Here is a 19,732-nt window from a genome sequence, read left to right as displayed (position 1 = left end):
CAAGTCCTGTTAACTCTGCATATGAATTTTGTTTTCTTTAAAAGCCTCGATATTGGTCTCATCTTTAAACATGACGTTTGGAATAATAGTACCATTCTTCTGTTTATTTAATAAAGTATTATTGTTTTAAAGGATATAAATTAATTTATTCACATTAGCCTGAAAATTTAAGCTAATCTCTTTAAACCACGTTTATTAGAAGTCTGGCTGTTTGAACCATTGTTCTGCCACCAAAGAGGAAATAAGTAGTTCCTTGAGATATGGATTTATAATCCTTAGCATATGAAGTGATGAAGTAGATATCACAGATTATTTTAAATTTCTTTAGAAATAAAGTATCCACAGCAACCATATTTTATTGCTGGCAATATGTAGTTTTCCTCAGAGCTACATAGTTTACACAGCAATGAATGTGTACTAAAGTATATTGCACTGTCATTGCATTGGTGACTGGTAACTGGACAGAAAGTCAAAAGCATAAGCATTTCACATACTAAGCCACAACATATTTGGTATGTAAGAGGCTTTCAGTGTCACTGAGTCACTACTCTGTTGGCTATCATCAGTTCCAAGAGAGCTGAAAAAAATTTTTTTTAAATTTTACTTTGTAAGGTCATGGTTTTTTAAGTGAACACTCAGAAAAAATTGCTAAGTTTACATATACTAATTTTTCCCTCCCAAGTGGCAATATTAAACTTACATGAATCTATTATCCAACTTAATCATCACAAGACACATCTGGGATAGGTATTAAGTTTTTCATTTTACATATAAGAAAACAAGTCCAAAGACATGGAGTAACTTGTTCAAGTTCAAGTAGCTCTAATAGATGGCAGAATTGTTACTCAAACTCAAATCTGTCTTCAAATTCCCTTCTCTTTCCACTGCATCACAGAACGCTTGTGGTTTCCAGGGGGGAAAAGCCCCAAAGTTTTTGAAAGATGCCCTTGGTACTGGTTAGATTTTATTAGTGCAAAAACGTGTGTGTGTGTGTGTGTGTGTGTATTTAAGCCTTGACACACACTGACATTTTTGATAAGTTTTCCTGATGGCATATGACTAGCATGTATGGCCAGCATCATTGTGTTTTAATAACCTAATTTAAACAAGGAACTGCAACCCAAACAATGGCTCTGATTCAGCAGATAGGAAAGTGAGGAAGTACTTGTTATCATTTGTCAGTTAATTTTTATTTTTACGCAATTTGAACCATGGGTCACACTGCAGACGTTGTGCTTTAAAACTGTCGGAAACCTCTGTCACTTCCTGAGCAATGATGGCCTCTTCCTTTCAGGGAGTCGCTCATACAACAATTTTGGAAAGCAGTGGTGATGACTCTCTTCTTGGCGTCAGGCGGATGCTTCCTTTCTCTTGAACAATTGTGTTTAAATGACCATGACTGGTGCAGCCAGAACAGACCAAAACAGGTTTTTTGTTTGCCTTTTTATATAGTCTAAACTAAATAAATTTCTAGAAAGTGACCACACTTTAAAAGAGAAGGGAATTCGTATTTACTAAGCATCTCTCCATGATCTCCTCAAGGGCAGCAACCTTGGGTTTCACTCATCTGTGGATCTGGGAGGCCATAGCACCAAGCTCTGTACCTGGGGAACTGAGCTGATGGAATGGCACTACATGTTGTATTCTGTTTTACTGCAAACATTAAATGCAAATATCAACCTTAGGCAAGGTATAGAAGAGCCTATTGCTGCTACTTAAATATCCCCAGTGCTTTGGTCCATCTCTGAATAGTGTGAGTGATACTATTGCGAAATAGATGTTGGCTGAGATGCCAGGGGAATTACATTCCAGAAAATATGGATTATAGTTTTTGAAGATTTCCAGAAGGGGTTTTCACAGTCAAATTCTATAACATTGCCAAACCCTTTTATTAATTTGAATTTATAGTCATTTATCTGTAGTCTCTGTTCTCCATGTGACCTTTTTCCACTCCATGCCCCAGGCAAATATATATACACACATTTATTCTTTCCTTCTTGGTCTTCCTGCAAAGCTTTATTCTTTAAATACTTCTTTGATCTTCAATGTGTCTGGCCTGTTTAATGGTCACTTTTTCCCTCCTGTTAAAAAATGTCCCCCTCCAGGAAGGACTTTTTTTGTTAATTGGAAAAGTAGTTAGCTGGTCTTTTGTTACTACTTCATACTCCAGTTCATTCACTGTTCTTCCCTCATCTTTGATTAAGCACATCTAACAAGTGCAGGCAACTCCAGATGATGTGTGGATTCCGTGTGCTTCATTTTAAAATTTCAAACTGACTGACCCCATGCCTTCCAGGATATCTTTTGTGTGTGTGTGTGTGTGTGTGTGTGTGTGACTTTTTTTTTCAGTTTTACTAGGAAGAACTGCTAGAATTTGACTGCACATATACATTATATTGCATGTAAATAGATGTATTCAATATACTGCACATTTTTTTTTAGTTTACATATATGTACTGATGATTGTTTCTAAGAACAGATTAGAGCTTTAGCTTTTTAAACTTACATAGTTATCAAAGGAATAAAGCCAACCACAAAATAAGAATCAACAGGATTCGGTAATCCAATCATAAAGGACAGTCAAATGTGTTTACACATATTCAAGAAATCAGTCATCTAAATTATAAATAATAGGTGGTTCATTTGTGTCTTTTTTTTTTTTTTAAGATTCCACATGTAAGTGATATCATATGGTATTTTTCTTTTCTTTCCGACCTACTTCACTTAGAATGATGATCTCTAGGTCCATCCATGTTGCTGCAAATGGCATTATTTTATTCTTTTTTAATGGCTGAGTAAGTATTCTGTTGTGTATATATACGACATCTTCTTTATCCAGTCATCTGTTGATGGACATTTGGGTTGTTTCCATGTCTTGGCTACTGTAATTAGTGCTGCTGTGAACATTGGGGTCCATGTGTCTTTTTGAATTTTATTTTTCTCCGGGTATATGCCCAGGAGTCTCCCAGGATATTTGATTGCCCCATACCTTGCTTAGCTAGTGTAGGCTCAGACAATGCAAATGAATTTTAGGATCAACCTTTAAAAACATAAATCTGCTAGGGAGAAACTATTTATTATTTATTGTTATTTATTATTGACCCTGTGTGCCTGGCATTACATATTGGTCATCTTATTGTTTTGTACACACTATGCTGGGTTGTGGTTTATACAGTGCTGGTATATCTCTGCTTGGAATGGTTTGTTTTCTTTCTTTCCCTGCTTGGCAAACTCACAAACGTTTATCCTTCACTGCTCAGATCTTGGATCACCTACTTTGTGAAACCTTATGGGACTGCTTTGCTTCCTTCCCACAGGCTGGGTAATTGACTACATCCCCTTTGTGTCTCCCATTGCACTCTATAGATACTTCTGTGCTACTACTCTGGATTGCATTGATTTGTTTATATGTTGGTGTTTCCCTCCTGAGCACTGGGACCACATCCATTAGTGTATCTTCAGTGTACGGCCTTAATAGCTGTTTGAATGAATAGGTGGCTGAGGCTGAAGTGAATACTCCCTCTTCTGAACGCTGTTAGTGCTCGCTTATATTTTATTTTGCCTGGTACTACCAATATGGCATAGACACTGCCCAATCAAAGCAGAAGCTGATCATAGAGCTGAGGCCTCGCGCAGTGCTGTGGGTTAGTTCTTTAGATCTTTAGGTCTGGAGAAGGGACTGGGGAAGCTGGGAAGGTAGGCATAGAGAGTGGGTGGGGATCACTCAAGGTGCAAAGGTAATTATTTGCCAACAGGTATGGAAGTGTTTCAATATTTTAAGAACTGGCTGAGTAGCAGCCTTGATTCTTCCAGGTAATGAATGACTTAAGAATAGGATACTGCTTATGCTGCTTAGTATATCTCATATGGACACCTAGGGACAACTCAGAGGTTCAGAGCAAGATAAACTTGTAACACATATTAAGGTTTTATTTCACAAGACTCCCTTCTGAAACTCCTTTGATATTTTTTTCACATTACTGTTAATGGCACTACTCTTCTCCTAGGATAGGAAACTTTTGAATCGTTTGATTCTGTCACCTTCACCTTCATACCAAAATCGAGTCAATCTCCAAGGCTTTCCATGATTCCTTCCTAGTTTTTGCCCCTTCCTTTACATTCCCAAGGTTATCACCTTGTATAGGCCCAAGGTAAATTATTAAAATAGCCTCTTCAGTTTGTATATTCTTTCTGCCTCAGTCCAGGCCAGCTGGCATGGTGTTTTTTTCTCTTTTCCAGTCCAGGCCTTACTGGGCCCTGCTTAAACCTCACTTACTCAGGGAAACCTTCCCCAACTGACCCAGCCTAGCATAAGCTATCCTTCCCCAGGCTTCCCTAGTACTTAACATCTGTAGCATTCATCCAGTTAACTGTGCTGTACTTTGTGAAATGGCTCTTTTTGCCTGACCTGTGATTACATCTTGGAATGTGACTTAATAGGTAGTTATCCTTCAAATATTAAGTCCTAGAATTAATATACCCATGGGGGCATAATCATTCAGGCTATTAGATTTGAAAATTTTGGGGATAGATGTAATTTTAAATTCTGTAGCTAGGTTGCTGAATAACATGCCATTTTGTTAAAGAGAAATGCTGACTGTGACCAACTAAATGGATCACAACCTCCATTTTATAAAATACTGATCTAGACTATATAGGCCTTACAAAGATGAATCTTTCTCCCGTAATGAAGAGGTAAGTCCTGGAAGCAAAAATCCTTAAAGTGTTGCAAGAGAGGTATATAGCAGGGAGTTCAGAGGGGAGAGAATTTTGCATGGCAAAACTGCTTCCTGTCATAGGAAGATGTTTCTGTTTGGGGGAGAAGGGACTTGGATATCCCCTAGCAGTCTTCTAGATTTTCCTTTGGTAGTTAAATCATTCCTTTCAGAGGTTTTTTCCTTTCACAAGGGCAGTTGGGAATAATACACATTCCTTTCCTCTTTACTTATTCACCATCTTGTTTTCCTTCTCAGTGTTCATGTGCTTGTGTAATAGCAGGATTTGTAATTGACGTTTCCTGACTTGGATTGTGTTTCCGAACACTAACGAGCAAAGCAGGACACCATAAGGGATAAGATTTATTTCTTGTTTAATGTTCATCCATTTTGAGGATGAACAAAAAAGACTGTTTTTAAAATGGGAAACTCTAAGAGGTACTAGGCTTTGAGATGAAAACATCATCACTTGCAAATAGTGGTAATTACCCTTTCACTGTAGCTTCTTGAATTATAGTTTTAAAGGGAGGGCATGTTGTATAGCAAGCAATGTTGGCAGAGTGTAATTCTTACCCCTGAGTGATTTCCCTCAAAATGCACTGTTTTTCATTGCTCTTTCTTTCTTTCTTTTTCTTTCTCTCTCTCTCTTCTCTTTCTTTCTTATGAAATGAGTCTTTGAGGTGAAGCTTTTCTTGGTTATATTCTTTGTGGCAGCTCTTTTCCCTTATGGAAGATCCATTATGTAAAGGCTACTTTACATCATTTTCACTCCCTTAATAAAGACAGAATTGTACCTGGGGAAAATATATTATCAAATTGTTTTTTAGGTTCCTCAGGGTCACATGCCACATGTTGTAAAAATATCCGTATGGTTGTAAAGTACTTTTGTGTGTGTTTTTTAATAGCACAAGATAAAATGATTGATGGCTGTTAATCCTCAGGGGATATTTGCTATAATTCAGTAAATTTTGAGCCTTTACTGTGGTCAGGGTTTTGTACTATACTTGAATCCTGGCAGCCTTGTCAGGAAGATATTAGTAGCTCCTTTTAGAGATGAGAGGCAACTGAGATTTGTAGATGTGAAAAAGTTTGCTGGAACTCACCTAACTGGAAAGTGGTACAATCAGCATTTCAACTCAGGATTGCCAGGCTACAAAGCAGGGCCCTTTCCATTAGAGAAGGAGCACTCTACTCTGGTCTTGGGGTTATCTTGGAAAGCAATGGGACAGTGCTTGAGTGAACACCTGGATGGATGGAGGGTGAAGCTGGAGTTTTCTGTAATGATGTGAGGGAGGAGGACTTTTCAGGCGGGGGGAAATCCATGTGCAGCAGCTTGGAGACTTGAGAAAGTATATTATATCCAGATGATTTCTGAATTATGAAGCAGGAGAGGGTCAAGTGGCAGAAGATGAGGTTGGAAAAGAGGTAGGTAGGGTCCCAGCACGGGCATTACTAGCTTCTCTGAGTTTGCCTCCTCTGTAGTCTTCTGTACCAGCAGTTAGTTGGGTTGTGTCTCCTCTTGGCTTCCATAACAAACATCCTGTGCATAATGTGCATCCCTTGTTTAGAAATAGTTTCTTTGCTTGCTTGTTTCCAATAAATTGGCCTCTTTGAGAGCAAAGATTGTGCCTTTTATCCGTGTCTCCAGTGTTGCCAGGCACATGCAGTAGGCACTAAGGAAGCAGTGGGAAGATGAAAGGGTGTTGGTCTTGCTAAGGAGAATCAGTATTAATCATAGTCACCTCTGTGTTTGATTTTAACTTGATAATTTTAGGATCTATTTACATTTCCTGAGGCTAACACACCTGATAGAAAGCTAACAGAGCCTCGGTGGTGGCCCCTAGACCCAGAGCAGGGTTAACTGGTGTGGTGCAACTACAGCCTGGGTTACTTATTTTCTGGTGTCACATCCCACTTCTCACTTCTTCTGCTTGGTTCAACTCAACAGTCATTGGTGGAGTAAGTGCTGTGCCCACTGTACTTCATGTTCTGCGGGTTCAGACATGAACAAGAAAGGGGAGGCAGTATGGCATAGAGGGAAAAAAATGCAGCCTTTCTGTTGCATAGGGTTCCTGTGAAGAACAAATGAAAGAATGTACATTTAGCTGTTAGTGCAGCCCTTACATTATTTACGGGACAGGTGGGAATACTACACATTTTTTTTAAGATTTCTTTTTTTTTTTAATTGAAGTATAGTTGATTTACAATGTTTAGTGTTAGTTTCACATGTACAGCAAAATGACACAGTTATATACATGTATTTTTTCAGATCTTTTCCATTATAGTTATTACAAGATATTGAATATAGTTCTCTGTGCTATACACTAGGTCCTTGTTATTTATCTATTTTATATATAGTAGTATATATATGTTAATCACAGACTCCTAATTTATTCCTCCCTCTTATCTCCTTTAGTAATCATAGTTTGTTTTCTGTGTCTGTGAATACACGTGGTTTTGATCAATAGGCTCTTAAAATATTATATGGGTTTACTTTAGTCTGGGGTTTATAATAGTATCGCAGATGTACGATATGTGTATATAAGTAACTACAGTGCAAAGGTTACATTTGAAAAGCACTCTAATGAAAGCACAATGGAGGTAGGAAGGCCAAGGAATGCTTCATGTAGAAAGTGGAATTGAATAGAATCCCTTGACCTTTTCACACAGTTGACATACCTAACTAGAAGGCTGTGGAGATTAAAGAGTTAATTAACCACTGCCTGCTCTTGAGACCTCTTCTCTGATCACCCTATTAAAATTAGGTCTATCTCTGTTATTCTCTGTCAGAGTGAAATCTACACAATTACAGTTTCTAAGTGTTCCTTTATTTGTGTATTTGCTTGTTTGTTATCTATTTCTTTCACTAGATTATATACACTAGGGGGCAGTGACCATATCTAGCTTGTTCACTGTTGTATCTCCAGCACTAATTCTTGGTAGGCACTAAAGAAGTACTTGTTAAATGAATGAATGACTGTACCACTGACTGTCATTTATCTGTCTATCCTATTAGCTCTGGGCAGTTGCTATATAAGATAGTGGCACAGTGACAGAAGCACCTGAAAGTAATCAAAGGAGGAACTTGGTTGCGTTTGAACTTGCTGTCATTGTTCTGAGCTTTTTGGTTTCAGCTGAGGATATCCTTTTCCCTTCCTTTATCTTTCTTACAGTGAGTGCCCTTGCCCCTCAGACCGGATGAATGCTGAAAACAATGAGTAGTCCATAGAGTGTATTTTTAAGTTGATGATTAAGAGTCTCTAGAGTCCATTTTATAGTGAAATCAGGACTGAAAATTGGATGTTGGAGTTCCTCAGCAGGAAAAAGCTCAGGCTGCTACTTTCTTCAGTTGTTTCCTTTTGTGGATGATCTTCATGTGGGCATTTTGTAAAGCTTAATTTTTTGGAATACTAAAGCCTTTAAAGTCATGTATTAGTCAATGTAGTAAAAAATAATTCCTTTAAAGCAGTCTCTAAAGAGAAGATGCTGTAGATTTTCTGTTTCAGCAGTTCTCACAGTATGATTCATAGAAGATCCTTTGTGAGGGAGGAGCATTTTAGCATTGTGTTGTAGTATCTTGTTTGTATGTACTACTTAAAAAAAGAAAGTGGTCTATTGACTTAACAGAGGTAACTAGATAAAGATTGCGGTCCCTGATGTCTTTTGTCTCACTGGAGAGGAACAGAGACTGTCGCGTTTGAGAACATTGGATTTTCACTTTGTACAATTTCTTTAAATAGTCTTTGGAGGAAAAGTTAGAAATAATATCTACTTTGTTAATTTCCATTAAATGCTACAGGGAGCCTGATGGCCTTGGAACTCTATCACCATTTTAGTGGGGCTCTTACTATTTAGAATGTCCAGAGTCAGGATCAATACAGAATCAATTATTAAAGGACAGTACTGGTGGTTACAGCTATTCAGGTTTCCTTTTGTTGATTGCTATTATGCAAATATTGCTGATGTCATCCATTGAGTCCTTTTTCATTGTGATCTTTCCTGGGTGTACTATGAGTTTAGAAAGTAGTATATTATATTAAATGTGTTATATATGTCATGATTGAGGGAAGACTGGGTTGAAACCAGGCTTATTTATTATTCTTGCCATAATCTCTCACCTGGACCTTTCAATAGCCTTCTGTTTACTTTTCTCCCTTTCTTTATTATCTCCTTCTCCAGGCCAGCCTCCACAGAATAGCCAGAGTGATCTCTTTAAAACATAGATCAGAGTAAGTCTTACAATTCTTTAAGGCTTTCTCATTGCTCTTCAGGTTAAAGTTAAACTACCTACTGTGGTGTACCCAGCCCTGAGCCCCATCTCGTACCACTCTCTCTGTTGTTCACCATGTTCCAGACACTGTGGGTTCCTTTCTTTTTCTGCAGCATGCTAGATCTCTAGGCCTTTGTATTTTCTGTTCTTTCTTTCTAAAGTTCTTCCTCTGGCTGGCTCCTTCAGGCTTTACCTCCAATGGCACCTCCAGGAAGAGACCTATGCTAGTTTTTAGGGCTGTTGTAATAAAGTGTCACAAACCAGGAGGCTTAAAAGAACAGAAATTTGTTTTCCAACAGTTTTGGAGGCCAGAAATTAAAAATCAAGATGCCTAGCAATCCTTAGTGGCTTGCAGCTGCGTGATTCCAGTGTCTCCTTTTGTCATCCCGTGGCTGTCTTTCTTTTGTACATTTGTGTCTCCACGTGGCCTTCTCTCTGTATGTCTCCGTGTTTCTTCTCTTTTTATAAAGACACCAATTATATTGGACTAAGGGCCAACCCTACTCCAGCATGACCTCATTGTAACTAATTATGTTTGTAATGATCATTTCCAGATAAAGTCACATTCTGAGGTTTCGGGAGGAACATGAATTCAACCCAGTACACCTTTCCTGACTCAATTTAAAGTAGGCTGCATTAGTGGAACTGTATCTATAAACATACTCACAAGTTATTTCTGTCTTTGGTGAGCAGGACACTTCATTAGACCACGTTTCATGCATTGTACTCAGTTCTGCGTACGCCATCCATGAGAGGAAAGTTAATTGAACTAGGATGTGAGTGGCACTATGAAGAGTTTAGAAATCATGTCACATGGGTTAGTACTGGGGTTTTGCTCAGTTGGAGAAGAGAAGATGTGGGAAGTCATCACATCCCTCTGCAGGAGGACCATCCCTTCAGAGGAAGGGGAGTATGGAAGAAAAGATTGTAAGTTACATCCATCACAGGCCTGTATCCTGTATTTGAGAAGCATGGTTTCACCTTTCTGAGGGTGGGGGTGGGGTCTTTATCCTTTTGCATTTTACCAGATACTAGCCTCCATCTCTCAGAAGATCTGGTGTGGTATATGTTTATAAAATGCTACCAGGAGAATATTTTGCATATACAGAAACATTCAGAACCACAGAGCATAAGGGAAGAAAAACATTAGTAATATATCACATTATATTTAACAAAGGAGGAGAATAAACCTGTAAAGCTTTGTTTGATAATATTATATCTTTTTATAAGATTATTATTGAAATGCCTATGTATTGTGTATAGGAATCTCCCCTTATCTATGATCTTGCTTTCCACAGTTTCAGTTAATGTACAGTCAACTGTGGTCCAAAAATATTAAATGGAAAATTCCAGAAATAAACAATTCATAAGTTTTAAATTGTGTGCCACTCTGAGTAGTGCAATGAAATCTCATATCTTCTACCCCATTCTGCCAGGACCTGAGCCATCCCTGTGTCCAGCATAACAGATGCTATCCATCTGTTAGCATAGGAAAAATATAGGATATGTTCCTTTGGTACCCACAGGGGATTGGTTCCAGAGCCCCTCCGTGGATACCAAAATCCATGGATGTTTAAGGCCCTTATGTGTCATACATTATACTACACAATGGCATAGTACAGTCAGCCCTCTGTATCTGTAGGTTCCACATCCGTGGATATGGAGGGCTGAGTGTATAGGGTTCAGCACTGTCTGCAGTTTTTGGCATCCATTGAGGGTCCTGGAACATATTCCCCATGGATGAGGGGGGATTATTATATATGCGTTCTGGCAAGATTTTCCACTTTTTGAAATGAAATAAAGATAATGTAGTTTAGATACCCTTGCAATTCAGCAAGCATATTTTGGCAGCATTTACCTGGAATGGAGAGGACCTCATGGCTTTGGGTATTAATGGATTCACGGACATCAGGGATGACCTCAACTCTCTTGCCTCCTGTCCTCTGTCATAGCTTCTCCCAGCCTAGTTTTATCCAGCCATTAAACTCCTCTACTCCTATCCTGAGTTGTGGATGTCTGCTGAAGCAAACCACAACTAGGAAGATTGTTGTGTTGTGTTGCAAATTCAGCCTTTAGACTCAGGGACCCTATGGAGGCCTCAGCTTCAGTTCCTTCTTCCATGCTACACTTTCACCTCTATTTTCAAATCATTGCCATACTGTGCCCTTTTCTCTCTTTTAATAGATAGCCTTGTCCTCTACTTCACTGATTAAAAAACTAAGTTGTTGTATGAGAGGCATTTTAGCTAGAACCCCTTCAGTTTCCTCCTTCTCCAACTAGAGATGTAAGTCCTTCTGCACTCATCTGTTTCCCAATGGAAGAGGGATTCCTTCTGTTCAGATCAAATCCCTCCATCTGTGTCTTTGACCCTATTTTCTCCTGTCTCCTCAGAATCTCCCAGCATCACTAATCCCCCTCTCACCTGTAATCTCAACTAATCACTTTTTGCCTTTGGGCTTTATACCTCTCACATTTTTCTTCCTTCTTTATAAAACTCTTTGTTGGAAAAATGTATCGTACACATTGATCAAATCAACATTTTGCAGCACATTTGGGTTTACTGAACACTAGTATGCTGCTGAATGAACCCTTATGATAATACATTTTACAGGAAGCTGTCATTCAGATCAAATAACTGCACTGGTTGAGAACCACAGCTTTGAGTCCTTTATAGCCCTAAACTTACTGTCACAAGGTCATACCTGACCTTGTAGGTTACATACTTCAATAAAATGCCGATTAGTTCTTCCCCTGTCCCTCCATCCAGATGCTGGCCTTTTGTCTGTATTAATTTGTAGTTATTTATCTTCCTGTTTTTCCTCCCAGAAGAGGGCATACAGTTCGTGATTCCTCAGCAGCCTGGATAAAGCTAAACTGTTGTGAGTTGGGTTTAGATTTTATGCTTGGGTTCTCCCTCAGCCATGTGATTTGTCACTGGGCAAAAGGCACATCTGACTATAGTGTTCTGCAGCTCTTCCAAAGCCAGTAACAGACCCGTGCAACAAATGAACCTGCACAAGCTTGATCTTGTGAACTGTGATTTTCATTCTCTTTGCTTTGAGTCATGCTATTCTCTGAAGCTGTGTTGGGCTTGTTTTAATTCTAGTTGCAGAGCTAGGATGTATGCATGCATGCATTCATTCTGTGTATATTCATTGATCTTCTACCATGTGTCAGACATTATTCTAATCACTGGGGACTTAGCAGTGGACAAAACAGACAAAATTAAGACTGCCTCATTAAGACTCTACGTCTAATGTACCGATTTCATTATTCCCTGTTGGTTTAGAGAGGCAATCTCAGATTTCAGATAGGTTTCTCTTTGTAGGAAGATTTTCCTGTCTACATCAGGTGGCAGCCCAATGAATCTACTCTCATCTCCCGTCTCTTCCCCTCATAAACTATATATCTCTTGCTATAAACAAGAACAGTTCCTGAACATGCTTGTTCTGTGGAGTTCATCATGCTCCCTTTGCTTGAAATGCTTTTCTGTACCTGAAAAAATTCTTGTTACTCTTCAGAGTTCAGCTCAGATATCACCTCCTTGGTGAAGCCTTCCATGATTCCCTGAGGTCTGAATGTAACTTCTCAGCTCCCACAGCACTTTGTATATAAAACTTAAACCATACCATCTTGTGATTGTTTATTAGTATGCTCATCACTTTTTTTAGATTTGAAACTTTAGAAATGGAATTGTATCTTACTCAATTCTCTTTCTTTAGCATCTGTCATTTAATGAATACTCAATGTACATTTTTAAATGAAGGAAAAATTTAATATATATGTGATTTAGTACAATATAATTTACATATGACTATAGTGAAATAGAAATGTAAACATCGTATGTACATTATAATACATACATCTTAAAGGAAATCTTAAATGTTTATAAATCTATTTGCTAATTATCTTATTATTATAGATATAGAAAAATGCATCACCCTGACTCCAGAATCTCCTTATTCTCTTTTAGAATCACTATCCCTCCCCTTGCAAGGGTAATCACTGTTCTTACTTCTAACAGCATGCATTTTGAACCCAGACTTTACACTATGTGAATATATCTTTATTTAAAAAAGGAAGATTTAAAATAATTGACATCTGTTTTTTGACGTCTCAGTTTTTTTTTTTTTCTTTAATTTAAGAGTTTGGACTTGAGCTTTAAGTTCCCTTCCTGTCCTAAAATTGTATGAATCTAATTTAACACCTAACGAAGGGGGGAGGGTATAGCTCAAGTGGTAGAGCGCATGCTTAGTATGCACGGGGTCCTGAGTTCAATCCCCAGTACCTCCATTGAAAAACCGAATAAATAAACCTAATTACCTCCCCCCTGCAAAAAAAAGGTGCCCATAACACCTAACAGGTCTCTCACTTTATCACTTACACAACAGCGCCCTCTGACGATGTAATATTTTCTAAAATTTGAGAGCTTAAACTGTGGTCAGGTAATTCTAGTGATACAAAGCTTCCTAAAGCCACAGGAAGTTATTGATCATGTGATGCTGTCACAGAGCTGTTTAGTGAGCAGTTGATGCCAGAATCTTCCTCTGATGAAGTACTTAACTATTGTTTGACAAAACATGTTATTTCTTGATTTACTGGAGTGTTTTAGGTGTTCTCAAGGACAGGATGTCTTCACCTCTGTTTTAGCAGTAGAGCAGAAAATATTTTGATATCATAGATATGGGTAATTTAGAATGTGATTCTGTCTTTGGGGCCCAAAATCCTTGGTCAGGGGAAGTGGGGCTTCTTGAGCACCGTAGAACTGTACTGAATCCATTTTCCTACCAAGTATAACTATTTAAAAAATGTAATTGGATCCTGTTGTGATATTTATTCATACTGTTATTAAATTGATAATAGCTTCTCTTATATTTTCTCAAGCACTGGCTTGATAAAATGTAAGATATAAAATGTCTATGAGAATTTTAACATTAACAAGAGGACCTTATACACAGCTATGTGGGGAATCACTGATTTACAAGATTTGAACTGCAGTCATTTAATAATTATTTATAAAGTATCTGTCTTTTACAGGGGCACTGTGGTAGCTACTGTATTTTTGTCTTTCTAACTATCCATTTATAAGTATAGGAGGCTGGATAGCCAAACTTTTTCCACAGTGGACTGTCTCATATCTTTTTCTTCCCTCCCCAGTTTGTTATTTTATCTTTAAGTAAATAATTTCTTTGTAAGTGTCCTTTTTCACACTAGGAGCAGATTACAAGTAATATATAGAAGAAAGGCATACAATTCTCTCTTCTAGTTAATATGGACAGAAAGATGTATGAAGATGAGCAGCATCTTATTACATAGAAGGATGGTTTCATTTGAAGGTTACCTCTGATGAAACTTCCACTTCCTTGTTAAAATGGAAACTAGACCTGCTAAGATTGTCAATGAAGAGAGCATCCCTGTGGGAAGGGAAGGACAGTCTTGTTTCTTAGACTCATCTTCCTCTTGGAGGGACTTGTGATCCTTTCCCTTGTCACCACCACCACTCTTGTCATCAAGGGATACTGTTTCCCTTTTAATTCTTTAAGTCAGATTTACTCTCCAATCCTTCCTGGTATCTTTATAGTACAGGTGAACAAAGGTTGAGCATTCAAAGGATTCTTGAAAGGTTCTGACATAATAAAGTAGAAATTAATCAAGAGTCACCCGTGATCTGACTCATAAGTTATGGCTTGCTCTCCCATCTTGTCCCAGCTCTGAGGCTACTCCTGGGTGAGGGACAAATTAGTAGGACCCTATTTTTTTCCAACTATAGGCCCAGGGACTGCCTAAACCCCAGCTTCCTTTCAGGTTTTGGTTCCTTCTTTGAGAACTTGTGTCCTTCTAACACAGAGTTGTCTGACGCTTCAGGGGAGATCAAGCTTGCCCAGAAACAATGTCAGTCTCCATTTAGGAACTCTTAACAGAATGTAATGCCATTATTCCAAAATTAATACAAGACACATACATCAAATGGAAGAAAGGAGGTCTTATTTCATTTTAGCATCTCTGAATTAGAATCGGAGAGCCCTCTTTCAAGGTGCTTTAATTTATGGGAGGTGTGAGTCCATTTTTTGGGTCCTGTATACCTCTGAGTATACTTTTCATATGTTTAGTAAAATTTCACTTAGCTATTGTCATATATCTGAGTATGTAAATGAGACCAATTGTATACTGAGTTTCCTAAAACTAAAGGCTACTGAGTAAGAGTCAATGTGATTTTGTTTTTTATCAGTGGCCTAATTAAATGAGTTAAAAACAGTATAGTAACAATTACCGAATCAGGTCAGTGAGAAGACCAACATTCCGTATATTCTTTACTATAACTGTTAGTATGCGGTTGGGGATGTGTACTTCATTTTGCAAATCTAGGAGAAAGATATTCTAGTGTCCCCTGCTGAAAGTTGAACTTTGTAGCCAGCTCTGTCTGCAATACTGTGTTATAGTGAAAAAAGCAGACTGATTTTGTCAGAGGTTGGATTGGATAGTGGGTAAAGCACATGAAAAAGAGTTGTATTTGACTTTTGTTTGTTAGTTATATTACCCTGGACAAGTTATTGGACCTCTCTGAGGTTCAATGTCTTTATTATAAGACTGATGTAATGAATGTGCCCCCAGAGGGTGATTGGGAGGATGGTGATGTGACCTGTGTAAAGCACCAGCACAGCACCAGTCACAGAGTAAGTGCTCTATGTTATCCCCCCAGCCCCCCACTCCTCCCACGTGGCCACCAAAACTGTGTCCAATAGATTTGATGTTCTCGCAGCCTTTTCTGGATATAAATCTTATTTCTGATCAGTTTTAAAGTCAAAATAGTTATTTGTGCCACAATAAACTATTCACAGGGTGGTGTTCTCTTTATTCCTTCTTGCCTACCCATTCTCATGGATCTGTTTCTCCTCTACAAGGTGAAGGAGGGAAGCATCCCTTGACATTTCTTGGATCACATTCTGGAAAGAACTGTTGGGTGTGACTAGAGGTGTGTTTCCTTCTCGAGGTCATGCTTGTGTTGCTTTTACAGAGCTATTATTTAGTTATCTGAATACACCAAATTGCAAAAATAATGAAAAATTCCAGCTTTGCCTCTGACTTGTGACCTTGGCCAAGTCATTTGACCTCTTTGAGCCTGGTTTCTTCAGTTGAACAATGCAGATCAAATAGTTTCTAAGGCCCTTGTCTCCTTTTATGTTGTAATTTATAAAATCTCTATTCAGGAACTCAGAGCTGGAAGTGGCATGCAGGCCTCAGTTCTCAACAGCAGAGGGCACAGTGCAACTAGTGTGCCTGGCCGTTAGGTGTTGGAAACTGTCTACAGTTATGTAACCTGAATTGCTATCCTTGATGATTATGAAGAGTCAGGAAAATTCTGTAAATTAATGTTTTGCAAAGGATATTTCACTACCTGTTTCTAACTGTTTAATATTTAAGAAATAGGAGATTTTAACATTCTAAGAGTACTTCCTGTAATATGGGAAGAGCTTCATCTCTCTTCACCTCATTTACCCCATCTAAGTACTCCATGCTTATCATTGGTGCACAGATGGGTTGGAGAGGAGAACTGAGATTCACTGAGCATGAATTATATGTCAGGAACTATACCTGATACTTTCGGTACACTTTCTCTAATCTTCACAGCAATCCTTTGAGTTATGTGTTATTATCCTTATTTTATATAGAACGACAATGGGGCTCCGAGAGATTAAGTGACTTGCCTGAGGCCTCACAGTAGCAATTCAAGTTCAGATCTATTAACTCCTTAACCTACTTTCTTTCTGTCATATCAGAGTTCCACCCCCTTCCCCCCAGTCTAAACACTTAGGGATTGCTAGGAGCAAGAGTACCCTGAGAGTGGCCACAAAAGGAAGTCTGGTCTTCTCTGTCTAAAGTTCTCATGGCCTTTGTAATTCTGGATGGAATCTTTTCCTCTGGCAATAATTTTTTTTAACATTTACATTTAACATGATATATACAAACACATACCCATGTTTTCAAATTTGAAACCTTTAAAGTGGATTATTGAAATGTTTCTTTGTGGGCTGCTTTTAAAGGGAACAGCAATTTCATTTCATAAGAATGAATAAGAAAGAATTCTAGGCTCTAAAGTCAGTGGGTAAGTTGAAAATCATTATGGCAAAATTACCTTTGAGAATACCACGGGAAAGCATCTTGTTTGAGAGCCATATGCTTCCTTTCTTTAAGTCCATCACAGCTAGTCTTTTCTCCTTTGTTGAAACAGATCATGGTGTTTCCTGTTGAGCTTCAAATGATATACTTTGCTTACAACTGGGGCCTTGTTGGATGATAATTCACATCTTTAAACATCAGAGTGTCATTCAGTGTGGTGAGATGCTGGTAGTATTAGAAATATTCTGCAACCTGGATCAAGACAAGGAACAGCAGACTCATGTCTTATTTTGGAGCTTATGCTAACTCAGTGGTTCTCAAAACATTAGCTGTACATCAGAATTATCTGGAGGGCCTGTTAAAACATAGATTACTGGGTTCTATTACCCACAGTTTCTAATTCAGTAGGTCTGGTATTCAGCAAGAGAGTCTGTGTTTTTAACAAGTTCCCAGATGAAGCTGATACTGATATCCAGGGACCTCACATGGAGAACCACTGTACAAAGCAAGTGGAATCACTTGTTTATAGTCCCTTCACTGTCTGCCTGTTTCTTTTAGGCTGAGTGGATATAGTTGAATTAGTTTAAGTTAAATGAAGGAATTGTGGCTCAGCCAATTCCTTATCCTGTTGCTGAGCTTACTGCTTGGCCTAGAACGCGTACTTGGCCCATTCAGTAGATGCTTATTGAGCGAGTGAGTAAGTGAGTTAACATATATCATGGGGGTGGTTTTAAGCATACAGACATCATTATTATATACCTGTTCCATACAAACTGCTTATTTTACTGCAAGGCAATTAGTCTTTATAATAGAATAGCTTATATTTTAGGAGTATAAATGGTAACGATTGTGGACATCAGGAAGTATGCAATTAGGTGCAGTATTGAGAAACTTGCATTTTGGGACCAATGGTATAAATGTGAAGAGGGTGTGTGTGTGTGTGTAGATAGTGGGTACGAGAGTTCCATCTGTTGTAGAATGACCTAGGGAAATCTTGCAGGGGCTGGTTTAGGTCAGAACTAACTCCTGCCCCAGGGAGGCTGGAGCAGCGCTGGATTAGCCTGAGTGCCCCAGGCCAGCCTCTGCATTCTCACTCCTGTCCCTCCAAAGCACTGAGAAATTCAAACCCTATGATCCTAAAAGCTCAGTGGGCTCTGTATTGGTGGGTAGCTCTGTAAATTCAGATAGTTGTGTATGAATCTTACCATATTATAGGGTTTAAGAATTTTATTTTTAATGTGGTGAGTTTTAAAATGATGAGTAAAAGTGAAGCGTAAAAGAAAAAAAATCTCAAGAATATAAAGTTCAATTTAAGCTTAAAATTGTGTCCTTTTTTCATTTTTGACATGTTTTAGATTATGTCTCACAAAGTCTTAGTATCCAGTATGTTTTCTCTTTCGGTGTAGATTAAAATTTTTCCTTTAAATTTATTTTACTTTTATATGCTGAAGTATTTTCAAGTAAATTACAGACAGCATGAGTAGCTATCTCTAAATCCTTCCATGTACAGCTGTAAAAAAGAAAAACGTTTTCTTATATAGCCAAAACAATATGATCACTCCTAACAAAATGAATGAGTCCTTAGTATCATCTAATACCTAGTCCACATTTAAATTAACATAATTTCCCCTAAATTGTCATTTATATCTTGTTTATTCAAACCAAGATATAATCTGGAGTCATGCATTACATCTGGTAACAACATAAGGAATGTTGTTCCTACAATGTTCCTTAAAATTTAATCTAAGACAGTCCTTTTATCAGGACATTGCCTTGCCATTGTCTTGTAAAATGTCCCACCTTTGGATTTGTCTGATTGCCTCATCAGAGTATCTTCAGCTTGTTCTTTTACCCTCTGTATTTCCCAGAAACTGGAAATTAGATCTAAAGGCTAGACTAAGATACAAGTTGAACATTTTGGGCAAGAATTCATCATAGGTGATATGTACTTTGTGTTATACCATGTGAGGAGATACATAATCCCTGCCTATACCACTGTTAGTGATGCTAACTTTGATCACTAGATTAAGGTGATGATGACAGCCTGATATTGTGACAGTATTCTCTATGATATTACTTTGGTAGTAATATGAATGTTCATTTTCCTGTTATCCATTCCTTTAATGCTTTTAACACCATTTGATAATTCTTGCCTGACTCAGTAACTTCACTAGGGTTTGCCAAAGTATCATTTTTCTAATTCTGTTCTTCCTTCTGCATCAGCTGACATGTGATTTAACAGAGCTCTTTTCATTAACTGGAACTTATTTGGTACCCTGAAATGCAATTCTGTTGGAAAGGCAGGTTAAATGTTGAGTTCTTTACTTTTTTAGTCACATTTTGTAAGTGAGGAGTTGGCTTAATAGATACCCTAAATGGTGGCAAATTAATATTTTTCTTGCTTTCTTTTTTTTGGTATCCTTATGGAGTAATGGATTTTCATGAATTGAATGTTTCAGTCAACTACAATGATTTTTTTATGTTCAATTTGTTTTATGTTCAGTTTATTAAAAGTTTAGCCAATGCTAGTCCCTTGCAGTTGGCATCTGTGTTCGTTAGACATAACTCAATTAATTTTCCAATGCGTCCTTGCTTTTTTGTGCAGCAAGATGCATTGATTTATCTTGTA

At 38.0% G+C, this 19,732-nt stretch overlaps 1 protein-coding gene across 2 annotated transcripts in view; it reads left to right on the top strand.

Annotated features, from left to right (window-relative positions):
* PRCP (prolylcarboxypeptidase) overlaps window positions 1–19,732 on the top strand; it is a 59,367-nt gene that overhangs the window by 13,081 nt on the left and 26,554 nt on the right. The gene's annotated exons all lie outside the window — the stretch shown is intronic.

Source organism: Camelus bactrianus, chromosome 10 (assembly GCF_048773025.1).
Source record: "Camelus bactrianus isolate YW-2024 breed Bactrian camel chromosome 10, ASM4877302v1, whole genome shotgun sequence".
NCBI lineage: Eukaryota > Metazoa > Chordata > Mammalia > Artiodactyla > Camelidae > Camelus > Camelus bactrianus.
Note: the sequence above shows the minus strand (reverse complement) of the source record. Positions and strands in the feature narration are given on the sequence as shown.